The sequence below is a fragment of the Thermobia domestica genome, chromosome 5, assembly GCF_964235325.1.
Source record: "Thermobia domestica chromosome 5, izTheDome1.hap1.1, whole genome shotgun sequence".
In the NCBI taxonomy this organism is placed as follows: domain Eukaryota; kingdom Metazoa; phylum Arthropoda; class Insecta; order Zygentoma; family Lepismatidae; genus Thermobia; species Thermobia domestica.
Window position 1 is genome coordinate 265,272,059 of NC_137458.1, and position 26,032 is coordinate 265,298,090.

Genomic DNA, 26,032 nt, shown 5'->3' on the forward strand with positions numbered 1-26,032 from the left:
GGGCGCGGGTACTTACGGGTTAAACATAGGAAACAAACTATTTTAAAATAACTATTATCGTCGTTCTCTCTTTAGCTGATGACATCAAAAAAACTAAATAAATCACAGCTGACTCAACGTAATGGAAGAATAATTCTCATTCATATTTCCCAATATGGCCTCCATTTTTATTTTTATTTTTATTTTTCTTAACGCCTCTCATTTGTCCTTTTTAGTAGCAAAAATTGTCATATTGTGCCTGAGTGCGTACAATATTCTCTATTTCCAAGGTCAAGAACAACTGGTTCCCGTACTTTCGTTTTTGTTTAAAGGTAAAATAAAATAAAATATAATATTAAGAAGCAGAAAAGAGAAAGAGAGAACCATATGACAGTTATTAGCTGGGAGCAAAAAACTTGTATAAGTAACGAGAGTCAATATATATTGTTGCTGGAGGGTTAATTTTTGACGTCGTTGCGAATAACTAGGTTAGGAGAACCAGTCTTTTAAGGGTAACAACATTAGAACAAAGAGGAAGGAAGCATTATTGTGCGAAACATAATTAGTTTTAATTTATGGTCAGTAAGTGTGTGTGTATGTGTATAGTTAGGAAGTGTTGACAATTCCAGACATAATTTATAAATATATTATTTGTGAAAGGAAAAGGTCAAAAGTAAAATAATTAACTCAATTATAGCTTAAGGAACTAAGAAGTTCATCGCTGCAGAAACAAAAGGGTCTCATTGCTTATTTATTTATGTATTTATTTATACAATTCTTTGGATATTACCGGCATCTATTTGGCCTTAAGGCCGTCACGCATGAGGAATCATGTCCTGCGGCGAGCACACTACATGGGAAGGGAAATGGGAAACGAAGGAAGGAATGGAAAGATTGAAGACCCGTGAGAAACTTATATAAGAACCAACAAATAAGTGTTAGAAAAGGGTGGGGGGAAATGACAGACCGGTGCAATTGGAAGTGTATACGGATTTTGCAGATGATATTGTGCTTGGTTTGGAATCTGAAAAGAAAATTAACCAAATGTTAGAAAACTTAAGAAAGGACTGTGAAGAATATGGGATGAAAATAAATGTTAGAAAGACAAAAGCTATGGTGATTGGAATGAAGCGGTCGGTGTCCAATAGAGAAGTATGCAAGAAGAAAATATTGTAGTAGAACAGGTGACTAGTGCCCGATACCTCGGTAGCAATATTAGCGATGATACCAAGTGTGAACGTGAAATGAAAGCAAGGATAGGAATGGCGAAAGAAGCCTTTATGAAAGGAAAAGTTGGGAAAGAGACTCATAAAATGCTTCGTGTGGAGTATTGTACTGTATGGCTCAGAAACTTGGACATTATGCAAAAAGGATGAAAAACGACTGGAAGCGTTCGAAATATGGATGTGCAGAAGAATGAAGAGAATGAGCTGGGTAGAACGGAAAACGAATGAAAGGTTGTTAGAAATAGCGGGGAACAAAATAATAATTTTAGAAAGTTTTGAAAAGAGGAAGAGAAGTTGATTGGGACATTGACAAACATTGTAAGAAGGAACTTTATCATGAGGGACGTACTAGAGGGTATGCTGGTAGGAAAGAAAGGGAGAGGGCGAAGGATACTACAATTGGTGGACGATTCCGAAACAAAATAAATCGTATATGAAGGTGAAGTGATTGTCTGAAGACCGTGGAGCATGGAAACTTTTTAGTTGCGGCAAGTGATCTATCAATAACTGCAAAATACCTATGATGATGATGATGATGATATAGTCTATATCCATGTACCTTTTGACAACAAAATTTTCCAAACTTATAATAATATTAATAATGCTTTAAACTTACATTCTCCTGTTAGAAATTAAACAGACAATAGTGTTCAGTTAGGGTTAGCAAAGTAATTTATTCAAGAGCTATTCTACGGGAGTACGTATTGGAATATGCCTTCATTGAACATTTATGTATACTTCTGAAATTATGCTCCTGTGTAGCTTCCAGGCTCTTAGCCAAAAGCTCATTTCGGAAGACAAGGGTCTGCTTGTTGTCACTTTTAAAAGGTAATTTGAAAACTGCTTTTTAATCTTTTATACCGTAGGTAGTATTTCTTTCTTTTCTTTTCGTTCCACCTTAATTTTTGAGAAGAGAGGAAGTCTATACCCTATAGACTCCCCTTGGCAACGTTCCTGCATCTTGCCATCCTACTCATCCTACTGCTTGATTTATATCGGAGTAGCTGGTTACTACTTCTTACGTATAAACACTAATGAAAACTAACAATTGTTTTGATGTAACAATCACGTACTCGACATAGTTTATCAATTAAAGGAAGCATATACATCATACGACATTTAAATGTACCAATCGTTCCTTGAGTTCGTTTGAGTAAAATAAATGGATGACATTTTTACTAAGACACATATGTCAATGTGATTAAAGGAAATTTATCATGTCAAATGGCCCAAACATTATGTTTGATTGAATGGAAACTTGAAGGGAAGTAATGCAAGTAGCTGAATTGAAGTGTGAAACATTTTTCTTTTAGTTTGTTATATGCTTGTTTGTTTGTTCTATATAACATCTGAGCTGAAACAGACGATTAACTTGAATAACCAAACTTTTTTTTTAAGTTACTTTTACTAAAATGTATTTCTCACACGTTGTAGTGTTTACTTGCATGAAGAAACGTTGAGTTAAATGCACTTTATTTTATGAGAGAATAAACTAAAGGTATGTATAATTAGTTTTTTCTAAACAAATGCATTATTAATGAGACTTCCTAAAAATATGTTAAATAATAAAGAGAACAGTACTATACAGTATTAGATGTTCTGGACTCGAAAAATTTGATAAGTGAATTCCTTGTAATTTAGTCATGAACGTACACATCAAGTCCGTAGCGTTCATGGAAACTGTAAAAGCACTGTTTTCTCCTGAATAAGTAGCATATTGCATTAAAATATACTAATTCTTTTTTCCCCAAGCTTTAGGTTCCTGTACGATATATGTTTAAATCGTACTTAGTTACAAGTTTAAAGCTTTTACCTTTTTCTTTAGTTCCCCACCAACTAATTTCCGGTTACACAATTATTAATGCACGAATCTAAATATGCTTAGTTAATGGTAGTATGTTTCATATTAGATGACGTTAAAGCTTGTTAAAAACATGACACTATTCTAGAGGTAAACGGTAACTACTGACTGTAGTTTACATAATGTGTACTTGTTACATATTGTAGTAAATTATGCATTGGGTTTTACATTGAATAAATTCCTGTGTATTTGCTAAAGTAATTGAACCTTATTTACTTTTAATAATAAATGTTAATGCTTCATGTGGGTTGTCCGTAAAGCTTGTTAAATATTGCAGTGTCCGAAAGGTAAATGGTAATGACTCTCTATAGTTTATATACTGTGTTTATGTTGCTTAATTTCTAAATTACACAGTATATTGTGCTTGACATGAAATAAGTAGTTGTGAATTCTATATATAAGTAATTACAACCTTATTTACCTTTTAATAATGAATGCTAATGCTTCATGTAAGTTGTCCGTAAAGCTTATTAAAATACTACACTTTCCTAAAGGTAAATGATATCAACTATCTGTAGTTTATATATTGTGTTCACCTTGCTTATTTAATAAATTATACTGTGATTGACATAGAATAAATACTTCTGGATTTTATATAAGTAATTATAGCTTTATTTACTTTTAAAACGGGCCTTATCACAATAATGAATGGCATCTGAAATGCGTGTTCATATTCAGCATTATCACTATCCATTTTCAAATGAAGGCAGGCAGGTAAGTAGGCAGCGAACGTAGCGGAGCGGCAATTGTTAACAATTAGGAATTAGTACAACTCACAGATTAAAACGATTTTCTTTTTATAATAAATATAATACAATAGTGATTTTAAGAATAAAGCAGAGTATTAACAATAATTATTGCTAATGTTTTGCGTTATAATTTATTAAAAATTCAGAATATTGCATTAATAAAGTTTCCTTTAAATAGGAAAACCAATCTACACAGAAAGAAATGTTCGTGTCATACTTAAAATTTGTAGCTTATATGAAACGAGATTATTTCAAAAATATAATATGAATAAATTATTTAAGGTCTTGGTGGGTGAGCTAGTTATGTAATGTTTGATGCAGCTTCTCTTAGTGAATGCAGCTCTATTCAGTGGAAATGCACTCAACTCTGTTGCGACAGGGTTCGATCTCAGTCTATGTGGTGGACTATATCGTCTCTGCGAATTTTCTTGAAGCTTTTCTGTTTTCTCCCATATATCTCTATTCCTCTAATTATTTCGTAATAATTCACTTATGTTTACCTACGGGTTATATACATGGGGAGTAAAACTAGAAATTTTATTTCAAGTTATCTCTGCTTTTTAGCTTTCGCAATTCTAATTTTCACATATCTTTTTGAGCCAAAAAAGAAAAAAAGAAAAATTTCACTATCATTCCCTTCCTTTGTAATCATATTATGTAAATGAGCTGGAACCTAGAAGATAGGCAAGAGTTCTTAAGTTTCAAATGTTGCCTGATCTACCTAATATCATCTGGGTAGTACGTTTGAATAAACTAAGATCGATAAAGCACTACTCGAATGGAAAATGCACGGGTAAAACATAGAAAGCCCGGGAAATAGACTTTAAGTATGACAAAAAAGGCGGAACGAATAATTTAAAAGAGAAGAAAGCCCGGGAAATAGATCTTAAGTATATCACAAAAGGTAGAACGAATAATTTAAAAGAGAATTCTAGTTTCATAAGAACAATCTTAACTTGTTTAATTTGGCAGAAACAAATATGTTGTGTCCATTCGTTTCTGTCATAGTATTTGTTAGACATATCGGTCTTATCACAGACAAGAATATATTCAGACAAGCATCTTTCTATATGTACTATTGAAATCCGTTTTGATCGTTTGCACGGCGAAAGAACCAACCAACGTTCACTTTCGTCATAAAGTGTTGTAGCTGGCATCGGTTTTCGCATGTTTCATCATTGTTTGTCACAATATTCAGCATACTTCCATCTGCTTCGTTTGTCTGTGAGAAGTAGATACAGTGCAGGAAGATCAAATAGAAAATTAACACTACTGCATACCTGTTTGCTACTCATTTGTCTCTTGTAGCAATTAATGACTGAATAAAAGTAAACCAGTAACTACATTTATTTTATTTCAGTTTCTTGGAGTACTGTGTCTAGATTCGGGGATTAACTTTTATGTTTATTTAGTTGTCTGTACACATCATGTGTCCGTGGCTTCTTCACCACATACCAGTAGATGGTCAGGTTTAAAATTTTCATATAATTGACGCCAGATCGAAATTTAGTTCCTTCGTCGCAAGTGAGAGGCGCTACTATGTGTATTGGTCACGCGAGACATCAAGTTTTTCGTCGAGTTTACTGTCTATATGCATTCTTTGTCTGTGGTTCTTATTACCCAAATGATTATAATAGACACCGAAAAAAGTATGGACCCTGCGATTGAAGTTCGTAAGTCCTAAAGTGGAATAGTCTGGAAACATGAGCATAAGTCTTAAATTTTATGTTTTCTGCAGCTTTGGACTTGTGCACCTAGATGATTTTTTTGAACTTCTGCTTTTTAGGATTTGTGCAACTATACGATTCTTAGGACCTCTGCACTTCAGGACATGTGCATTTTAAAACTTTCGTACGTTGATCATTTTTAGAACTTCTGCACTTTAGGACTTCTCCGTGCTGTTCGTAAGCAACTTCCAGTTTTTGCTTCAATCGTTAGGCGAGACAATTAAGCCTAATTAGACCAGGGATAGGGTAGCCAGTTTTTTTTTTTATGTAGTTTAGGTTTCTTGAGCAATAGAGATAACTAGTTGTGACGAAGATATTACTTTTATCCTTACAAGATTTAAGAATGATACATTTTATCAGCACATACTCAGTATTATATTTATGAACATAAATTCCTATTTGCGTCTGCGCATGTACTGTGAATATAAAGTGATATTGACATGAAAACTCGTTTGCAATAAACGGAACTGTCAGCATGCTATTGCATCCTGAAATGTAGTTTGAGGAAGTGCAGCAGGTTAGGCAATTATCCTCCTCCCCCTTTCCTTCCTCATATTTTGTGCGTGCTTCTTCTTATCCGTATCCTTACGGGTTTTATTCAAGGAACGAAAGCAAAGTTATTTTGAAATTTGAGGGTTAGGAAAATATGATATCGTATTGTCTTCTCTTGGTTGTACGAAGAGATTTCTTAATTGCAGGTTCTTGACTACTCATTGACCTCGATGCGTCGCTATTTATCGGTGAAACCTGCCTGAGGAGGTGCTCCGTGACCGGATTATAAATCTCTTGCATCTCAAGCCTTGTCTTCCTGTTACGCCCTGCGTAAGAATACTTCGGTTGCTCTATCCCGAAGAAAAATTTACCAAAACATTCTGTTGCGAACGTACGCTTTTTTTTTTTTTAATGATATGCCAAACACCATTAATGAATTGTGTAATTAGAAAATTGTGATTCCCTCTCTCTTGTCAAGATTGAATTATTTGACCGAATATTTTAAGTACAAGAAATTGCAGTTGACTATTTGTGTTTTGAAAGAGAAAGCTTAGTGCGGTATTAATATACGCGTATAAGATAATTTATAAAGCATTACACACATGCTAGTAAATTGTAACCTAATTTTTAGATGTGCCACTTTTCTTTATTCACTACAAGTATACCTTATACTATTTTTAAAATATATATTCCATTGTTTAAATGCCAAATCTGCTTTGAAGTCGCCAATAACGTGTTAAGACAATAGTACGAACCAACTCAATAAATTCGAAATTGATAAAACATTGCCTCTCATCCTGTGGTCACAGGCTTCTAAAAGACTATAAGAACTAATTGTTCAATGCTGCCTGAAGCAGAGATGGTCACAAAATTTGGATCCAGATTTGACCGACTCTGGATCTCGGATCTGGATCTAAATCCCAAATCTTGATCTTGCATCTCGATTAAAACCAAAAATCTAAATTCATGTCCGTAATTAGAATGCTGGATCCAGATTCGAAACTCAGATCCGGATATTCGGATCTAATAACCTCCTCATTTTGTCTCGCTTCATAAATATACAACATACGACTTATAGAGCGTTGATCTAAAACTACGTTATATCAGAGATAAACCCTAGTATGAAAATCGGTTGGCCCAACTTTTAGGAAAATGGTGGCGATGAGACATACCAATGTTGGCACAACGTCAGGTTTGGCAACTTTGGCAACCATTCCCACCCAAACCATTTCCCAACTAAAAGAGCGGTTCCCCGACATTTAGCCAACGTTAAAGTAATGTATTTCATGGTTGGGAAAACAGTCAATTCTAGTATCGTTGCATGAAGGGAGAATAGTTTGTTGGCCAACCATACAATAACCAATGTTGGCCCAACGTAAGTTTTTCCGTTATAGGCTCGCACCGCCCTTCACCCACCGTTTTGACCAAATCCCACTCAATCCCCAACGGTGGGCCAACCAACCTTGCTACTAGGGAACATCGTCCAAGCGCAGTATTCAGTAACAAGCTGGTTGATCGCCTAACAATTACCCACGTGTTATGCTTAGAGACGGCACTATTATGTGTTTCTCTGTCATGTTACATATTGTTGTGAAAGTTGAACAAACTGTTTGAATGTTTGTTATACATTCTTATGCAGCCGAAGGTTATGAAGGAAAGGAGTTAGTATTAACGCGAGCTCCGAACCATGACCAGAGCTTGACCGGTGCAGTTCGCAAGTGCACGGATCATTATTGTAAGATCAAACTCACAACATAGGGCGTTCCCAACCAAAGCATCTGGCTTTGACGGGTATTGAATTAGACGACCTCCCCTTCCACCTGTGTCGGTAATGTATAGAGTGTAACTTGCATCATACAGCTTTATTAGTGAAATCATTCTATAACCGATTTATCTAGATTGTGTCAAACTGCAAATAAATAATTATGTTAATTCAACTCAAAAGATTTTTAAAGAAGAGCTAGAACAAATCATATATACTGTTAAGGGTCTTCACTACAGCGAAACTAAACTACCGTTAATTTAAACAAATAAAAACATTCGAAAAGCAGAAACGTAGTGAACTAGACAATACGGTTTTGCATGTGATACCTTTACCACAATTCACCTATCTGCTTTCGGTGTGCCGCTATTTACGGAATCCGCAAAAAATGCAAAATCTATCTACAGTTGCAAATCGAAAGCAGATAGGTGAATTGTGATAACGGTATCACATGCAAAATGTATTGACTATTTCACTACGTTTCTGCTTTTCAAATACTGTTATTTGTTTTGAAGACATTACAGAAAAACTCTAAGGTAAGCGGTAGTTTAATTGCGCTGTAGTGAAAACCCTCATATTTTAGTAATGAACTATGAGCAATAATAGTGAGCAAAGGTAAACAGTTCTTTTCTTTATTTATTTATTTTATTTACATCTGTAGATTGCATTGAGTTCCTGACTTTTTTAAAAAAAATCTCAATTTAGTTTGACTCAAATCGACGTAATAATGAAACGTAAGATCAAATATATCAAATTGATCACAGTCAATCAAACAATAAAATCTCACTGTTTACTAAATTTTACATAAATAAGAACATTCAAAATTAACTTGCTACTATGCATTTTCAACCTGAAATGTAGTTTGTTGTGTAACGTCGTTTTTCAATGCCACTTCTATGTGAGATGTGAATCTGCATATGAACATGAGAACTAAACTAAGGTGCTCACTATGGTTGTTAAATGATCAGTGTTTGGTGTGGCATCGGTGTAACTGGAAGGAAGGTTGACATTTCATACTTCTGCAGCTCAGAAAGGATGTATAGAGTAGATTCCCAGACTTTAATCTAATACACCACACTTCATGTGAACCATGCGAACTCCATATACCTTTCGTTAGTCCTTTGATGCTTGGGATTTCTGCACATCAGACGGAGATACATTTATTTATTTATTTATTTATTTACCGTTGTCTCCTTTAGTCTATACTCTAGTAAGTGGCGTACAGACTTTCGTGAAGTAAGAGTTCAAGCACTTAACTTCATATCCTTTCAGGACCACTATATTTTTGTATATATATATTTGTTTATTTCTTCGTAACACATTGCTCAAGGGTGCGTTAAACTCCGAAACTCCCCCTTGCGCAAACTACTGCACCACAATCTGTCAACAGGAGTTACGGTGGCTTATTGGTAGAGAGCTTATATCTGGCGAATGGGGTCTCTTGTTCAATGCAAGTTCCCATCCAGTGGGCTTTGTGGTGGAGAAACACCGTGTGCGTGAGTTCTCTTGTTTTCTCTCATTTTCATCAATCCATCATTATTATCATCTATCTCATCACCCTGTCTCTCTTATTCTTGGTCCATAAATGGGTTTACCCGTATTCTTCCACATTTTCATTCTACCAATTTTCTTATAATAATTAATTTTCATTAATTATCTTTCTCTAGGGTTGAGTACGAGACAAGATTAGAGACTGTGTCGTTTCGAAAAGCTATCTCGTCTCTGAAAGTATCTCCTATTGGAAGAGTTCTGTTTTGCCTTACATCTTAGCACGGAGATTTTGTTCCGTCTTGTCTCGTGGAAACCCAATCCGTCTACTTTAGCCTAATCCTGGGATGTTAAGTGAAAAATGTCAAAGACTTTACAACCCTAGGTTGAGAACTACCTCCTTATAATGTTACAGTCCTCGAGAAAATGCACCGCTTGTTTGTGATTATACGTCATGGAAGGTAAAAGAATGACGTATATGCTAAACTACATACATTACGTTATGGCTTTGCACAAATACTTTTTGTAACATGTCAATCAAGTATGTAAAAACATGCATACATGCTTGTGCAGTTTATGTCGTCCTTACTCTTGTTATTCATATATTCATGCACTTCCCTTCAGCGTCTGTTTCACCTTCACCTTCATGTTATTAGTCACTTAATGACAGGGAGACAATAACCTTCAAAATACTTCTTTCTATTCATTCCACTCGACGTGCACGCGACGAAAGAAAAGAGAAAACACTGAGAAACCAATAAGTGAATGAATGAGTCAGTCATACATATTCTTTTTTTCTTTTCTTTTCAAGCTAAAGAAATAAAAGATGAATGCAATTGTAATATGAAGCAGTGGCGGCCGGTGGATTGTGGTTTCGGGTGTTGCAGTATGAACGGTAAGAGACAGAAGATATAAAGTGGACTCATTGACTAATCAGCATAGCTTTAGATGCAAATGCTGTGTGACATGTTATATTAAATAAAATTCTGTTTTTTTAAAAAAAAATAAAAAATGCAGAACATTTTATTTGATTAATCACCTTAATTAATTAGGAAGTTCATTCTCCTCTCTTCGATTGGGGCAAATCTATCTAATGCATGCTGGTTACACTCTGGTATTCTTATTGTCAGCTCGTTTTCGATGGAAAGCATAACCAATGATGATAACCTTTCTTGGGACATTCAATTCCTTGAAAGTGTCAATTCTTGTCGATGTGGAAAAAAACTTTTCTTATTTTGCTGACGCTATAGGTACAGTTAATATTAATTTCAGAAGCTTTGTAGATTCACTAAATATTTTTCTAGATTATTACGGACGATTCATTCTAGGAAATTCAGTCCCTGACAGTGATCCGAATTCCTCTTCAGCGTTGACTGAAGAGAGTTCGTAGTAGAGATTAGTGTTATATAAAAAAATGTAACACACTTTATTCACAGGTTACCCAGGAAAATTTAAAATAAATTGAGGAAATGTATCTGGTGCAAACAATACTACTGCCATAAGATATCCTGGAAATTTAAACTGGATTTTTTTTTTCGAACATTCTCCTAAATTGCCCTTTGTTTGTTTTGTCTAAGCCTTAATTGCAAGTTTTTCTTCAGTTGAAAGCTGGTCAATGTTTTTGTAAGTTATTTACAAAAGTCATGGTATACAATTCATTCAGAATTTGTAGGTTATTTATAGAATTAAAGCACACACAATAATATTAAATCTAATAATTAAAAACCAAAACAACTGATACAAAAGAGGTACTGGTATATGAACTCCGAATGTCACATATTCATACATCAATACACACACATGTGCGTAAAAGAAAAAAACTACATTCCAAATCATCCGTCTTGGTTGTTACGCAATGCACGATGAACACAATATATTCCAAATGAGGGGAAACAATGCTTATCAATGTCATATGTTCTGGAAAGGAAACCTCGAAACCCGCCAGATGTAGAATCAGCATGTAACAGGAGCCAAAAATCAAAGAACATCAAAACAAACAACATTACTAGTTCTACACCCAGAAATGTTAGCTGAGAGGGGTCTAAAGTATTTGAGGGAGGTCCAATACGTCTACGTAATATGGAACCTGTCTTATACTGCACCCGAAAAGACACTAAATAATTCTTAATTACTGTCACCTATATTTTTAGAAAAAATGATAGAACGATTATATTTATAAGAAAAGAAAGAGTACATGATGAGGCGTAAATTAAAATATTTAGCCTACATCAACCATTGCTCTGCTAAACAAGTATGGTTCGTTACGAAAGCCTACAAATGTTAGTTAAGTTTCGAAATTTTTCGGAGGTCCGGACCCGGTGGACCCCCCCTCGTGGCTACACTCCTGAGCAATGCTAACTAGTACCAAATTCAATGTGGCGTTCCCCACCATACAGTTGTATGTGGAAAATATCAAGAGTATAAAATATACTTATTTTATAAAAGAAATATGTATATACTAAAATACTATCCACAGAGAAGGGGGGCGATTCTACATAATGACTTATTAATATTTGATTCACAAATTACTGTAGAAGCCTTCATTATCAATATAATCTAAGAATTAACTTGTAAATGCGGGTCTACTTTCATTTGTTTTCTGCTCTACTAGATATTTTCTTTCTTATTTTGTAATTCTGTAATCACTTTTTTAAATTGTCATTATATTGACTTGCTTCAGTATAGTCCTGTAATTTAAAAATATGAATGCATAAAAACAAATTCCATTTGTTAATTGCTAGTGAATTAAAATTCAGAAATCTTATTTAGCGCAAAAAACCTTCTCGTTCTCTGGAAACCGTGCTGTGTTGCCGAAGCACTGCAACGACCAGTCCCTTTAACTTCTGAGATAGGGGAAAGGAGACTTAACATTCGCTCCAATTGCCGCGCTAAAGGAATCTGGTCGTTGTATGCTCGCTGCAACACAATATAAATTAGAGACTCTGTGACGGATTATTTCTCGCTTTTTAAGATGGATTAACGGAACGGACGGTTACAGAAATTTTAAAAAAATGTTATTTAAAGTGTATATATGCGAATATTAAAAAGTATATATATATATTTTTTTTGTTCTTTACTACCAGTGATAATAATATTTTTTCTTGAAATACTTTGGTCGTTGCGCAACGCTGCAACACTAACATTAGCCGCCACTGATATGAAGAATGTATACGATAGATTTCTAAAGCAGTGGTGCCCACCCCCCCTCATGTCCATGACGCACCCCCCCTCAATTGTCTATCCGTAGGTATTCTTCCATGAAGAAAAATCTTTTCGATTAATTTTTACACCCCCTCAAACATATTTATATAGATTTTTTACCCCCCCCCAAATATTTCAATGACGCAGTTTGCGTCATAGCCCCCCTTGTGGGCACCCCTGTCTAAAGGAATATTCTCCAGCAACATTTCAAATTACACAACGTCCAGTTTTTAAATGCAAACTGACATTAATCCTTTCACTTCTTGGAAAGTTAGTTATTTATTTAAAAAACTAGCAGCGTTCACCCCGCTTCGCTGGGGTCACCCCGGAACGCAATAAACTTTGTTACTTAGATAATTTTTACTTTTTCGCTTTCAAGTGATATGATAAAAACCATAGAAGATTGCAGTAAATGTTAACATTATATCGCCTGTCATTTATGTTAACCCGCCGAGTGACACGGTCATGTGGGTTGCATATAAATACGGTTAGATTTAGCTATGATGAGCTAACAAAGGATTTCTACGTTATGGACACTTGAATGGTCAATTATCTCAAGACACTGGTAATTGAAAATTAAAGTGATATGATAAAAACCATCTAGGGTCCAAATCTTAATAACCCCCCAAAAATGAAAGAAATTGGTTCAGCCGTATTAGCGTGATGAGCTAACAAAGGATTTGTACGTTCTCTTTTATATATATAGATTAACAAGTCACAGTATAAATCAATCCTGGGTCTTGCGATGTCACAGTATAAATCAATCCTGAAGAGTTTTTTTTATGTATTAGTTTTATGTTTTAGCATTTCTTGAAGTATTTACAAAGGAATAAGAAAGAAAAATAGTTGTAGAGATAATGAAATTTCTTACACCGAAATTTCAGACTTCGATCCTCATTTTGTGACGGTTTGCGTTCACGCAAAGAAAAATCTACGTTTTACCTTGCGATATTAGACATACCAATTATGATTGGTTTATGCACGTTTTGCGTTGGGTTACGTTTCACAATTTTTGAGAAATGCTGGTATGGAATGTGCTGCTTTATAATTAAAATTATGCTACCACTTAGTCATTTTTTTGTAAGACATGGGACTCTGAAGAACCTGGCCACAGTGATCAAAACGAGAACTTTTCATCAAAATGGGAATTGGATTACCACATTACCTAATATGCAACCAGATTTCATAAACAGTAAGTAATCAAACAACAGATAAAATATGCCAATTATATTGTGTATAAATGTAAACAATAATAAAAGTAGGAATAAATGTAAATGGAAAAATTATATAATACTAATTTCCAATACGTTAGATTGTTTATAAAAGTAACATTTTACTGTATATATGGACACTGGTAATAGATGTGTTGTAAGATATGGCATTCTATGTGCCTAGTGCTTTTGTTGCTTTCAAAGTAAACATTATCTGTAGAGTTCTGTGTTCAAAACTACTTTTTCGTTTTTGTACATGTCCTTTTTTTTTTTTTTTTTTTTTTTGGCCTTCATACTGGTTTGTTTAATTTATATACTTCAATAATAAGAATAGTTTAAATGCTGTTATATCATAGTCTTCGGGTACTTCTCGTGATGCGGAAAAATTCTAATAACTTCTAGATAAGATTAAGAGATAAATCAGGACATAGTTTTTGCACAAACTTTACAAAAACGAAACTTATACCAAATTTACGAGACGATATGAGAAACCCTTATTTTTAGTAACATGAACAACATTACATACATTTATTCCATCTTCAATGGGCTACAGGTCAGATAATGATCGTGCAGTCCAGAGAAGTAGCAATTCCTTGAAAAAGGCTTGAACATTCCGAAATACATGAGACCTAGCATGTCCTGCATAAATATGACGTCTAGAGTTGTCTGAAAGATGGTATGATCTCAGTCTCTATAAACGCAGTTGTTTCCCTGACGCAGTTGTCGCTGATGAAATTATCTTTATGCTTACCAGCCAAGATCAAGTTATATCTATGGGTGTTGTTTATCTCATTCCTGCGGTTTGGCCGCTATGATGTTTTCAAATTCTTTTTAGCTAATTACGTTCACCACGGTAGCTTCAATCGCGTTTGCGACCGTTACTGTAGGACGGAGTGAAGCGGGAGTTTGTCTTAAAATAAGTTTTTACATCACTCACAATGCCAGGACGCTGCTCATTGACCTTTTATAGCTTGTGGTGTGTTAGTCTTTCTGGTTCAATGGAACGGAAACGGACGCATGCCGCTTGTCATGATTGAGTTGATGCTGATTGAGCAGATTTCACCGGAACATAAACAGGTTATCTTGTTCCAGTGTATAGATACAACGGCATTTCCAAACGTTTTCCGACTGACACTGCAACATTACTCTACCGGTAGTAAATTGTTCGTGGATATAGTACCATTTATGGAAGAAATAATGTATCGGTCCAACTGTCGAACAGCGTCAGTTCGTTGGAGATAGTCATTTGAACCAATCGCGGTGCGTTGCGCTCCCTAATGCATGACAATGCTCTAGCCCACACGCTGTAGCCAAGGTTGCTGTGTTATACCTGAGCTGTAGATGGTGTTGAATCTGTTCGCAACTATAATATATCACTAAAGCCTTGACAACAACAGCTGTTTGAGCTAGAGCATTTTCATTACTTATCCGAGCTTCACTACCTGGATACTGCGTAACTATACCCTCTCGTGGAATTACTTCATGAACATAACCGAGGTCGTTGCTGAGCCTACGTATGTGCCTTTCATTTCTTCCTGGTGTTGTGATTATCAAAAACAGCAGTATAGTTAAACTTTGAAACCAATTTGTCTCCATTACACACAATTTGATACAGCTTAATAGCATTAAATAAATAGTAAGTATGAAGCAGTCAGAGGCAGATTTAGAAGGTAGAAACTGGGGGGAAGGGCAACCAGAACCCAGACCATGATAGGTATATCATGAGTTTACTAGACCAAACTTCAGTTATGTTTGTCACTCCAAAAACTGGTTGCCTAGACTCCGCAGCCTAGGGCCAGATCTCCTCTGGAAGTAGTATATTTCCCTAAGTACATAATTTTAATTAATAAAAAACGAAATAGACCTATTATAATCAATTTAGTGTCAATCTAATTTGACTGGCCTTATCTTGTATAGTACAATATAAATAACCGTATATTTATATTTAAAAATACTGCTTTCCTTGTATTTATTCAGCATATCATTACACTAGTCAATATACATAATAATAAATTCTACTTTAAACCTATAATGCTTAATTTACGGTCTTTTATAAACGCACATTAAAAGCCCGTAATGCTATATTTAATCTGATATGTTTTTACTTATTTATGGAAAAACCTTTTCACATAAGAAACCATAACAACATCGTTCAGTATCCGCCTTTTACACACAACATGACCTTTAAACTAATGAAAGCAGAGATGGCAACATTGATATATTTTCTGTATGGAGATAATCACTTTCATATAAAGGGCAGCAGAGGTTCTGACCTCTATAAAGCATTTATTAATTCATGATATGCTAGAAAGTTATTTTCCCCAAGTTGCAATTCCTGAAACACTTACATACTTGTCTTTGTTTTATATATTGCGATTACAGAATGTACTTTTGTACAGTCTTTGAAAAGTTGGAAATAAATCTTCCGTAAGATAAATGGCATTCTTGTTGGTTAGTTCATGGCAAGTTCTGTTTACATCAGCTCTCAGTATCGTGGAGAATACCGGAAATTCACACTGGATGTTGGAAGGACTTCACTTCCTTTTTTTTAAAAAAAGAGTCTTAACAACAGCTGAAAATTATTCGTAATTCAAGGACCACGGAAGGGTTAGCTAACCTTTTGTTTTACTTCCTGCAACTTCATATTCAACGTAAAACGCATTTTGTGGTTTTAACAACAGACAGGAGAATGCTATTACGATAAGGTGCAGTCTGAAACGGTTTGCTTTTAAATTGGCTTCTTCGTTGTGGCCTGCTAGTAAGTTGCAGAACCAGTAGTAGCAGCAATCGTCTATATGTTCTTACGCTGCAGGGTGTAAGCGAAAGAGATCGCTATCTCTTTGCTTACTCATATCCTTCTTCTGTTTAAGCTTTTCTAACTTCGTTGATGATGATGGTGGTGACATTGAAAATATCCTGGGAAATAGGTTACTGGAGCTTTTGGTTGCAATTGCTAAAGAAGTTGAATACTGACGCTATGTTTATTATTTTATTCAATTAATTTACATGGGGAAGTATTCTTTTTTTCTCTTTTGGTTGAAATGAACTGCAATTTTAATGGTGTAAATTGAGTAACTTCTTCCTCATGTCTGTTTAGATGTACGTTACTTTCTGAAAATCAAATTCTTTGATGTATAATTTCAATCTCGATGAGGATGGAATATTACACACAGAAACCAAACCCAGAATACAATCTGGCTGGCTCAGCTGGAGAAGGATACGCGGTGTGCTGTGTGACAAAGAAGTAAGTTTCAGGTTCACCATCAGTACAAGCATTTTGCCATTATTAGCAGGACACTTGCTGCAACTGAGAAGCTTCCTTGCTGAAACTTAGAAGCTTTCATGCTCCACAACCTTCCGCTAACCTCTTCATCCTCACGGACGATTTCTTTGTTTTGATATCGTCTATTAATTGTAGCCTCATTCTACCCCTCCCTCTCTTTCCTGCCACCATACCCTCTAGGACACTCCTCATGATACAGTTCCTTCTTATTCTATGTCCCAATCTGTTTCTCTTCCTCTTCTTAATAATATCTAAAATTGTTATTTTCCTCTCCACCATTTCGAACACACTCTCATTCGTTTTCTGTTAGATCCAGCTAATTCTCTCCATTCTGCTCCACACCCACAATTCGAAAGCTTGCAGTTGTTTTTCATAGCTTTTGCATAATGTCCATGTTTCTGACTAAAAGGTCGTAAATATAAAACGGTAAGTATCACCGACGATGATGTACAGTAGCGAAATCTGGGCAATCACAAAGCCCCAGGAAAAGAAGATGAAAGTGGTAAAGATAAGTATGTTAAGATGAATGAATAGTGTTAACGAGGAAAGATACAATGAGGAACGATTACATACTGTTAAGGTGAGATTCTTGAGTAAATGTTTCAAAAATACTAGGTTGAGATTGCTTGGACATGTAGAGAGAAGAGACGACAAATATGTAGAAAAGAGAATATGAAAGATGGAAGTAACAGGAAGAAGGAAAAGAGGAAGACAAAGTTAAGATGAAGGGGCAGGATAGGAAAATGAACCAGGGGATGGTTGGAGGAGAGAGAATGGAATATAAAGGACGCCTAGCACCTAAGAGACTGGAGAAAAAGAATTATTAAAGACTGTAATGTCGGTGCCATATGAACCAGGGCAAAGGCGGAGACGGAGAAGAATAATTTTATATGATTATTTATAAATAAAATTTAATTTAAGTAATAACAGATTTTGTTATAAATGCATTTTACAAAAGGGACAGACATTAAACTAGACTTGAAAAAGAAATATGTAGAATCAAACAGTAGCTGCTTTTGAAAGAAGTCACATCGGTAAGAATTAAAACTTTAACAGTTCAAAGTAAGGGAAGGAAAAATCCCCTGATGTAAGAGATAACACTTTAAGAACTGCCACTGCAATCAAGCAATTAAAATTCCAGTTAATTTCAAAGAAAAGAAAATACTTCTTTCTACGAATCAATGAATTAAGAAAACAAAGATGGCGAAGGTACTCTACAATTTTAAAGGTTTGTTGCATTAACAATAATTAGAAGCTTCTATGAGACTTTTAGAGAGTATGAGATAAACAGTTCCGTTGAGAATGAGTATGGCATATAAACACACAGTCAATCGTTCCGTTGAGAATGGATATGATTTATAAACACACAGTCAATTGTTTCGTTGAGATTGAATGTGGTATATAAGTACACAATATGGACGAAAAGGATAGGCGAAGTTTATAACAATCATTTGCGTTTAATTTGTCAAATAAGCTATTCTATGTATTGTAATAGAATAAACATTCAGTTTGAAATGTGTTTCTTTTTTCCGTTTCTGGAGAAAGAATGATTTTTAAAAGGCCATCCCTGAAGGATTGAAGATGTCTTAAGTCCCTATGCTTGCAATAAAAGCCAAACAATAATAAAAGGAGGTACATTTTGTAAACTACCATAAAACTTGGTGATGCAAACATGGTACTTAGAGCAACAATTTTCACTTTTTTGTTACGGCTCATGCTGTAAGTTTTACCTTAAAAACCTTGTATTAAAGATTATAAGTCTCTCGTGACTATAAACATTTTTTACCGTGAAAATGAATCAATGAATATTTTATGTTCAACACTTACTTGCTGTAAGGCAAAGAATGCAATGGAAAGTAATACAGTAATATATATACAGTATATTAAAATAATAAACGCTGATGCTAAAGGTATAATTAAACGCAAGAGGCTGGAGAATTCCAGAGTTAAAAAAAAATAGCATACAGCTAAAAAAAAAAAAAAAAAAAAAAAGAGAGAGAGAGAGAGAGGGGAACAAATCATGTGCTCTTTTAGAGCGCCATTTGGCCATGATTAGTTTCAATGATAAATCGTATTCGTTAAATGAGACATTGCTTATTTAATTTTATTTACTTATTGTGAATACACTGGGGACCTGTAATATATAAATTTGGCACTTAAGAACGGAAGTGCATGATATCTAAAGGACATCTGGATAATCTGAACTAATTGTAACTGTTGACTGGGTTACCGAATCTTCGGATTATCTGAAATTATTGCCATTGCTAAGTGTATTGGCGTTCAGATATACCGTGTTTTTCTAGTGTCTAATGTTGCAAATCACTATGTTACCAGTGCTTTAAAGGATTTTTATCGACTTGTTTGGCTAAATAATTTACAAGGAACAAAAGGCAAAAGTTATTTAAAAAGAAAAAACAAGTGTAACAATTTTATGCGAATATACTTCTTTGGATTTAAATTCAATTCTTTGAATGAAAGTCAATAAAAGTTCCAAATCAGGCGCGCTCCCAAAGGGAAACGTCCAAAGTATCTGGTGGGGTGTCCAAAACCATGTTTGTAATATTGAACCAGTATTATTATGCACCCGAAAAGACTTGAAAGTAATGGTTAATTACTGCCATCTATTTTGTCTTTTAAAAAATGATAGGGCTAGATTATTTTTATAAAATAACAGATGTTAGTCGAGTTACAAAATTTGAAAGGGGTATGAACCCGATGGATCCCGTGAGGGCACCCCTGTACCATATACAAACTTACTGGCTGATTTATTGTTCTAAAAAAAAATATATATATATATATATATATATACTCTTCAGCTACTGTGGTTAGGTTTACCCGAAATATCTATAAGTTTTCGAAATTTCTTACTAATACTGCGAATTTTTGAAGAGTAAGTCAATCGGACTTAACAAAATGCGTACTATGAAAGTTTTTACTTCGTACAAGTCATCGTTTGTTTCTTGACTGCATTATCGTGTATGCAAAACTTAACTTTATTTAACGCAGTGACTGGTATGATGACTGGTCACCACTTTGGCAGATTTTTATAATATTCTATCCAAGTTTTGTAAATTCAATCCCTAAAGAGTCAAGAAATAGGAAATACGACTTGTTTTCAATCTGCATATAAAAACATGAAATTTGGTATATTTGGGCTTCTTGCATCCGTAAGTACGGATATTTCATTCATTTGCACAAATCCAATATGGATTGTGCAGATGGAAGAGACTCGGAGAGGAGAGTCTGCAAATGTGAATCACTACAATGACTCATGCATTTGCTGATAAATAAATACGTGTTTTCAAGGTTATTTCTGTATTTGTACTTTATATGGCCCAAACTGGTTATTTGTTATACTGTGTATACTATATAAGAACAAGAATTTTAGATTATAATTTTAAAAAATGGATCAAAAGATTGCTATCTTAGCCAAGAATTTTAGGAATGATCCAAAAAATGCATCTAAACATTGCTATCTTGGCTAATAAATAGATTTTGGATCAGGGACCATAAAAGTATTGAACGGTCCCTAAATCGAGTTGTTTTCATATTTTCTACAGAATAAGCACATCATACTGAGTTAAGTGATAATTTGGGTTTGCCTACACTATATGTAGTTCTCCTGATATAAGGCGTACAAAAAAATTGATTGAAATGTATTGGAGCTTGGACCAGGGGCCACAAAATTTGTGAACGGCCCCTAAATCGGGTTTTCGTATTTTCTACGAAATAAGCACATCATACTGAGTTAAGTGATAATTTGAGTTTGGCTACATTGCATGTAGTTCTCCAGATTTAAGGCGCACAAGAAAATTTTTGATTGAAATATATCAGATCTTTTGATCCAAGAAAGGTTTGCTTAGGAAGACCTTTCTGTGGTGAACATACGTACAAAAAATAAAATAAAATAACAATGTTGCGTGAAAGATCAAAGAAACCAGATAACGAAATCTTACTTTTATGTTGTTTATACTTGAAATATACCGAAAAGAAAGACCGTGCCGATTTCCAGTTTTGATTTAATTCTCTGAACTCTATATACGTTAGAGATCTTTTCCACGATGAAACATCTACTCAATTCAAGTCGGCCGAAACAGAAAAGTACAAGGAAATCATTATAATGTGTTTCCAGCTTGATATGGAAAGAACAATTACTTTCATCCAATTTGTTCACCTTGGATATTTCCTCTGGACATAACATTGTATCACGCCATACATAATACTGACGTAAGTGAATTGAGAAAATATTCATCATCTTAGACGATGCACTATATGGTTCACAATAACATTTACATCCTTATGACGTGAGACCAGAATAGGAAAACAATAAAATATAATCCATGTATCTAATTTTTAAACGCTTCTATAGAAGCGCGTTTTGTTTACTTGTCAATTATAACACCAAGTTGCGAAGAATTTAGAAGGTTGCCGGATCATTTTTTACGTAATGTTTATTATCCCTTCCTTTTTCCATTCTTCTTTCTCTTCTTACCTATTTGTGTTATATGTATCATATTGTCTTCAGTTTAAAAACCACCGAGAAAAACAGGTTACATGTTTCATAGCCCACAAGTTTTATTGTACGGTTATAAACAGTAATCAGTAAAGACTTCGAAGGAAAAAAAAGTATATAAAAAGAAAAAAAGTTGATCATCACGGCAATGAATGTTATAAATCGTTCTTCAGGCTGCATATTGCGTGTCACATGCTCTTAACCTTCAGAATTTATTGCACTTTCCTTTTCTGTAATTCTACATTCCCGTCCTCCTCTTCTTCGAAAGATGTTACTTACTGGAATATTCTTCTTCCATGCCTGACGGTGTGGTAAGCTTTCGAGGAATGTTCCATCAAAATGAGAAATAATTTGAAAATTCAAGAGGTTGTTATGCAAGCAATATGTCAAGCTTTTTCTTTGACACTGACATTTTACATGCTTAAATATGGAATTCATTAGCCATGAACTAATTTCATCACACGTACTTTATTTGTGTCATTTCTTTTTTCTTCTTCTTCTAGGTTATGAATAATTTCTGTGTTTTGACCAAAGAAAAATATGTCTTCAAGCATCCTATGTCTTTTCCGTGTTAGTAATAGTTATTAAGGAAGCTTTACGGTATTCAGTTGAGAGCAGACATAATCCCATTTGGTAGACCCTGCGAAACCTAATTATTGGGGATTCGAAATTGCAATATGTCCAACTGAAGTGTATCAAGTTGAAAAGTACATTAAGTCCAATGTAGTCTGAAATGTGTTGGTCAGTCAACAATTTGCCCTCATTTATCCAACACAGATTAAAGTATATGTTGGCCAACCAACAAATTGCTGTAATTTATCCAACGTTGTTTAAAGAATATGTTGGCCAACCATCAATTAGCCGTCATTTATGCAACGTAGATTAAAGTGTATGTTGGTCAGCAAACAAATTGTCGTCATTTGTCCAAGGTAGATTAAGGTGTATGTTGGCCAATCAACAATTTGCAGTCATTTGAGTTGAGGTTGGGTTTAACATCCCTTTCAATAGCGAAGCTATGTAAGACGTGGATCTAGTGATTAACGTAGAATTCAAACCACATGAGCTCCCACTTGAAATCGAACCCGGATCTTCCTTGCCAAAGGCTCCTACGCCAACCGCTTAGTATTTGCCGTCATTTCTCCAACGTAGATTGATGTGTATGTTGGCCAATCAACAATTCGCCGTCATTTATTCAATGTAGATTTAAAAAGCATGTTGGGCAACTAATAATTTGCCTACATTTATCCAGTGTATATTAAAGTGTATTTGACCAGCCCACAATTTACCGTCTTTTACTCAATGCAGTTTAAAGTATATATAGACCAACAATCAATATTTTACCGAACAGTTTTGATCTCGTATTCCCAAATCACAATTTTACTTCTTTCGTACGAGTTAATGTTAGCAATTGCTCTGCATAGAACAAACGTTGGCAATTGATTAGCTTGCTATTTCCTCACTGTTGAATGCTACGATAAATTAATCTTATTATTAAGGTGCCAGGATATTTTGAACTTGTAGCGTGGTAAACATGGTATCCTTAAAGTTCTGCTACCTCGATTCACTATCTTCAATCTATAATTTTCTCATCATTCATTTTTGCCTATTATTCATTCCTTTTTCCCCAGAGGATTTTAACATCATCATCATCTGAGATATTCTGCCACCACTGGTAGATCATTCCGCAAACTAAGAGTTTCCATGCATTAAGATTTTCGTTTCATCTCTATTGCGTATCAATTATTGCCCTATTGTTCCTCTTCCTTTTTTATCTTTCACTAAAACTTCTATCAGATTCCAAATAAGAAAATTTCTCCTTAGTTAATACGATAACCATTTTTCTAATTTCTTCAACTATTCGCAACATTGCTCTTCTTTGCCGAACATTTGCTACATTTCAGATTTTCATTTCATCTGACAATTTTTTAAATTTTTTTTCCCCTCAACTACATTTCGCACATTTCCAGTTGTTATTCATCATTAGTCCATAATGTAATGTCATGTTCCAGTCCTACCGTATAATTGTACACGAAAGCTACCTACTGGTTAATATCTAACGTGTCCATCTTCGGTGCGGGAAACCCAAGTTTGATTTCTGGCGGAAGTATATGTGGTTCAGATACTATGTTAAGCTGTAGATTCACGTCTCATATAGCCTCGGTGCTCAACGGGGCCCTAAACTCCAATCCACGAACCAAAACTGCACACGAAACACTTGATGCAGTTTGCCCGTGCACTTGATTTACAATACGAAGTGAACGTTTCTTTGCAACAAGTATTCCGGTGTAGCATCCTCCACATTGTAATCCCGTCACCTCCTGCGGATTAAAAGACCCATGTTCCGTCTCGTTTCGTAGATATAGACTTACCCTTCGCGAAAATTATGTACCGTATTTTCTAGTGGGTAACATAGTAAATCTTTTTTTGGATCAAAAGATCCAATATATTTCAATCGACAATTTTCTTGTACGCCTTATGTCTGAACAACTACATATAGTGTAGCCAAACTACCACTTAACTCAGTATGATATGCTTATTCTAGCGTAGAAACTAAAATAATAATAATAATAATAATAATAATAATAATAATAATAATAATAATAATAAAATGGAAAAGAAAAAACTCTATTTAGGGATCGTTCAAAAATTTTGTGACCCCTAATCCAAAAACTAATTATTGACCAAGATATCCATCTTTTGATGTATTTTTTTTATCATATCTAAAATGCTTGGCCAAGATCACAATCTTTTGATCCATTTCTTTATCATTCCTAAAATTCTTGTTCTAGATTCCACTGGTCTCCTTAAAGTGCTTTGTAACTATTCCAAACAAAAACAGTTGACAGACAAGCACTTTTTAAAAAGCGTTAATGAAAATGCAAGTTAAAATGTATGTAATATCACTTTAACATGACTGTATTGAAAGCTTATCACCGAATCTTGTAATATTAAACACTCTGATATGCTTCATAATGCAATTACCTGTACATATTTAAAAAAAAAAGAAGAAGAAAAAGAAAAGAAAAGCACATGTTTTGCTTGGTATAAGCGATTTCTCAGTTTTTGTAACTTGCAGTTCAGGTTAATGCGATCTATAGTAATTAACTGACTCATTACCCTGCATTATCAAAAATTGCTGTCTCATGCATGCATCTAGAAAATAATATATAAAAATGTGTGCATGTATGTATGTGAGTGTGACTAACCTATTAGATCATTAGATAAAAATTATTGGCTGCAACAAGTAACAAAAGTACCTGCTGGGCCAGTGACTTCTTTCAATTCTTTCTCCTTCGGGGATTGAGCGACGAAAATTAAGAACCAATGAGCTTTCTTTTTCTTTTTTGCACTAATCAGTCGAGGTTTCTTTTATGTATAATTAAATATTAAGAGAGCGAAAAGCCATCAGGATTAGAATGGAAGTTAAATAACAACTTATCAAATGAACGGTGTACAGACGGTTGCAGCAGAACTTGTCTGGGTGCATTTTTATACTCTTTCATACTTAATCTAAATTAGAAACCAGTCTGTTTAGCCACTATCTTGTAATCATTAGCCTCAAATTACTGTATTTGGTGTACACTCCCAAGAACAATAAAGGAGTTTTATGTTCACGACTCTTTTCATTGAGAATATCGTAGGTTGTACCGTATAAAATCGAGTTAAATTTAAAATCATTTGTTATGTGTCGTAATATTTTTCATGGTAAGCTTCTTAGATTTAAAATTAAAGGTTTTCTATGATCTCATAATCCAATTACAGCTTTTGCCTTTTAATTGGAATATGTTTTCACCAACTGAATATCCAAACTGAAGATGGTGAATTAAGTCAGGAAATCAAGTAACTTAACTACATTTTCTCCTCTTAGCATGCAGATTTGGGTGGTCCTATTTTGTTTACTAAGTAAGTAGGATGTACTCTCGTGTAAGTAAATTGTTAATATGCAATAATATGCATGATCTTGATGCATATGAATGTCTATTTCCTTTCTCAGTACCGACATAGAACTTTTGATGTTGACCAGCATCGTAGGGCAACTGGGAAGATATTCAAGTTAGAGGGTAAAGAAACTGCGGACTGGAAAACCAGAAATTATAGTGATGGAATTCGATGTGCTGGCCACACATCATACAAGTAAAAATCTGTATGACAGACTACATTTTTCCTCAACTATAACAGCAGCAAAATTTAATAATGTAACTTTACGTATGTATTTAAATACTGCTTTAAATTTTTATTCTTGCCTCAATGTGATAGATTAATTTATCATTCATAAAAGAAAAAAACGTCATTATATACGTCACGTTCCTAATAGTTCATAATCACTCCGATAAGTGTTGCTATCTGTATGCCTGCCTGCCTGTCGCCAGTAGAGGACGCTAACATCCACGTAATTTGTAGACGAGCCAAAGGCTTGGTGAGAACAACTAGTTTTAATAAATTTGAAACTAGTACATGAAGGATTTACTGACTTGATCTTATTACGGATTGAGAGTTCTATTGTTATAGATACGCTACATTGACTTGATCCCTAGCCTTC

General features: G+C 34.6%; 1 protein-coding gene and 1 long non-coding RNA gene across 2 annotated transcripts in view; one reads left to right on the top strand and one right to left on the bottom strand.

Annotated features, from left to right (window-relative positions):
* The window catches only part of LOC145686573 (uncharacterized), a 74,382-nt gene that overhangs the window by 23,111 nt on the left and 25,239 nt on the right, over nt 1–26,032 (bottom strand). The gene's annotated exons all lie outside the window — the stretch shown is intronic.
* LOC145686575 (uncharacterized) overlaps nt 13,615–26,032 on the top strand; it is a 40,746-nt gene continuing 28,328 nt past the window's right edge. The window contains exon 1 of the long non-coding RNA XR_014131623.1: nt 13,615–13,677. This is a non-coding gene — a long non-coding RNA (uncharacterized LOC145686575). The remainder of the gene's footprint in view (nt 13,678–26,032) is intronic.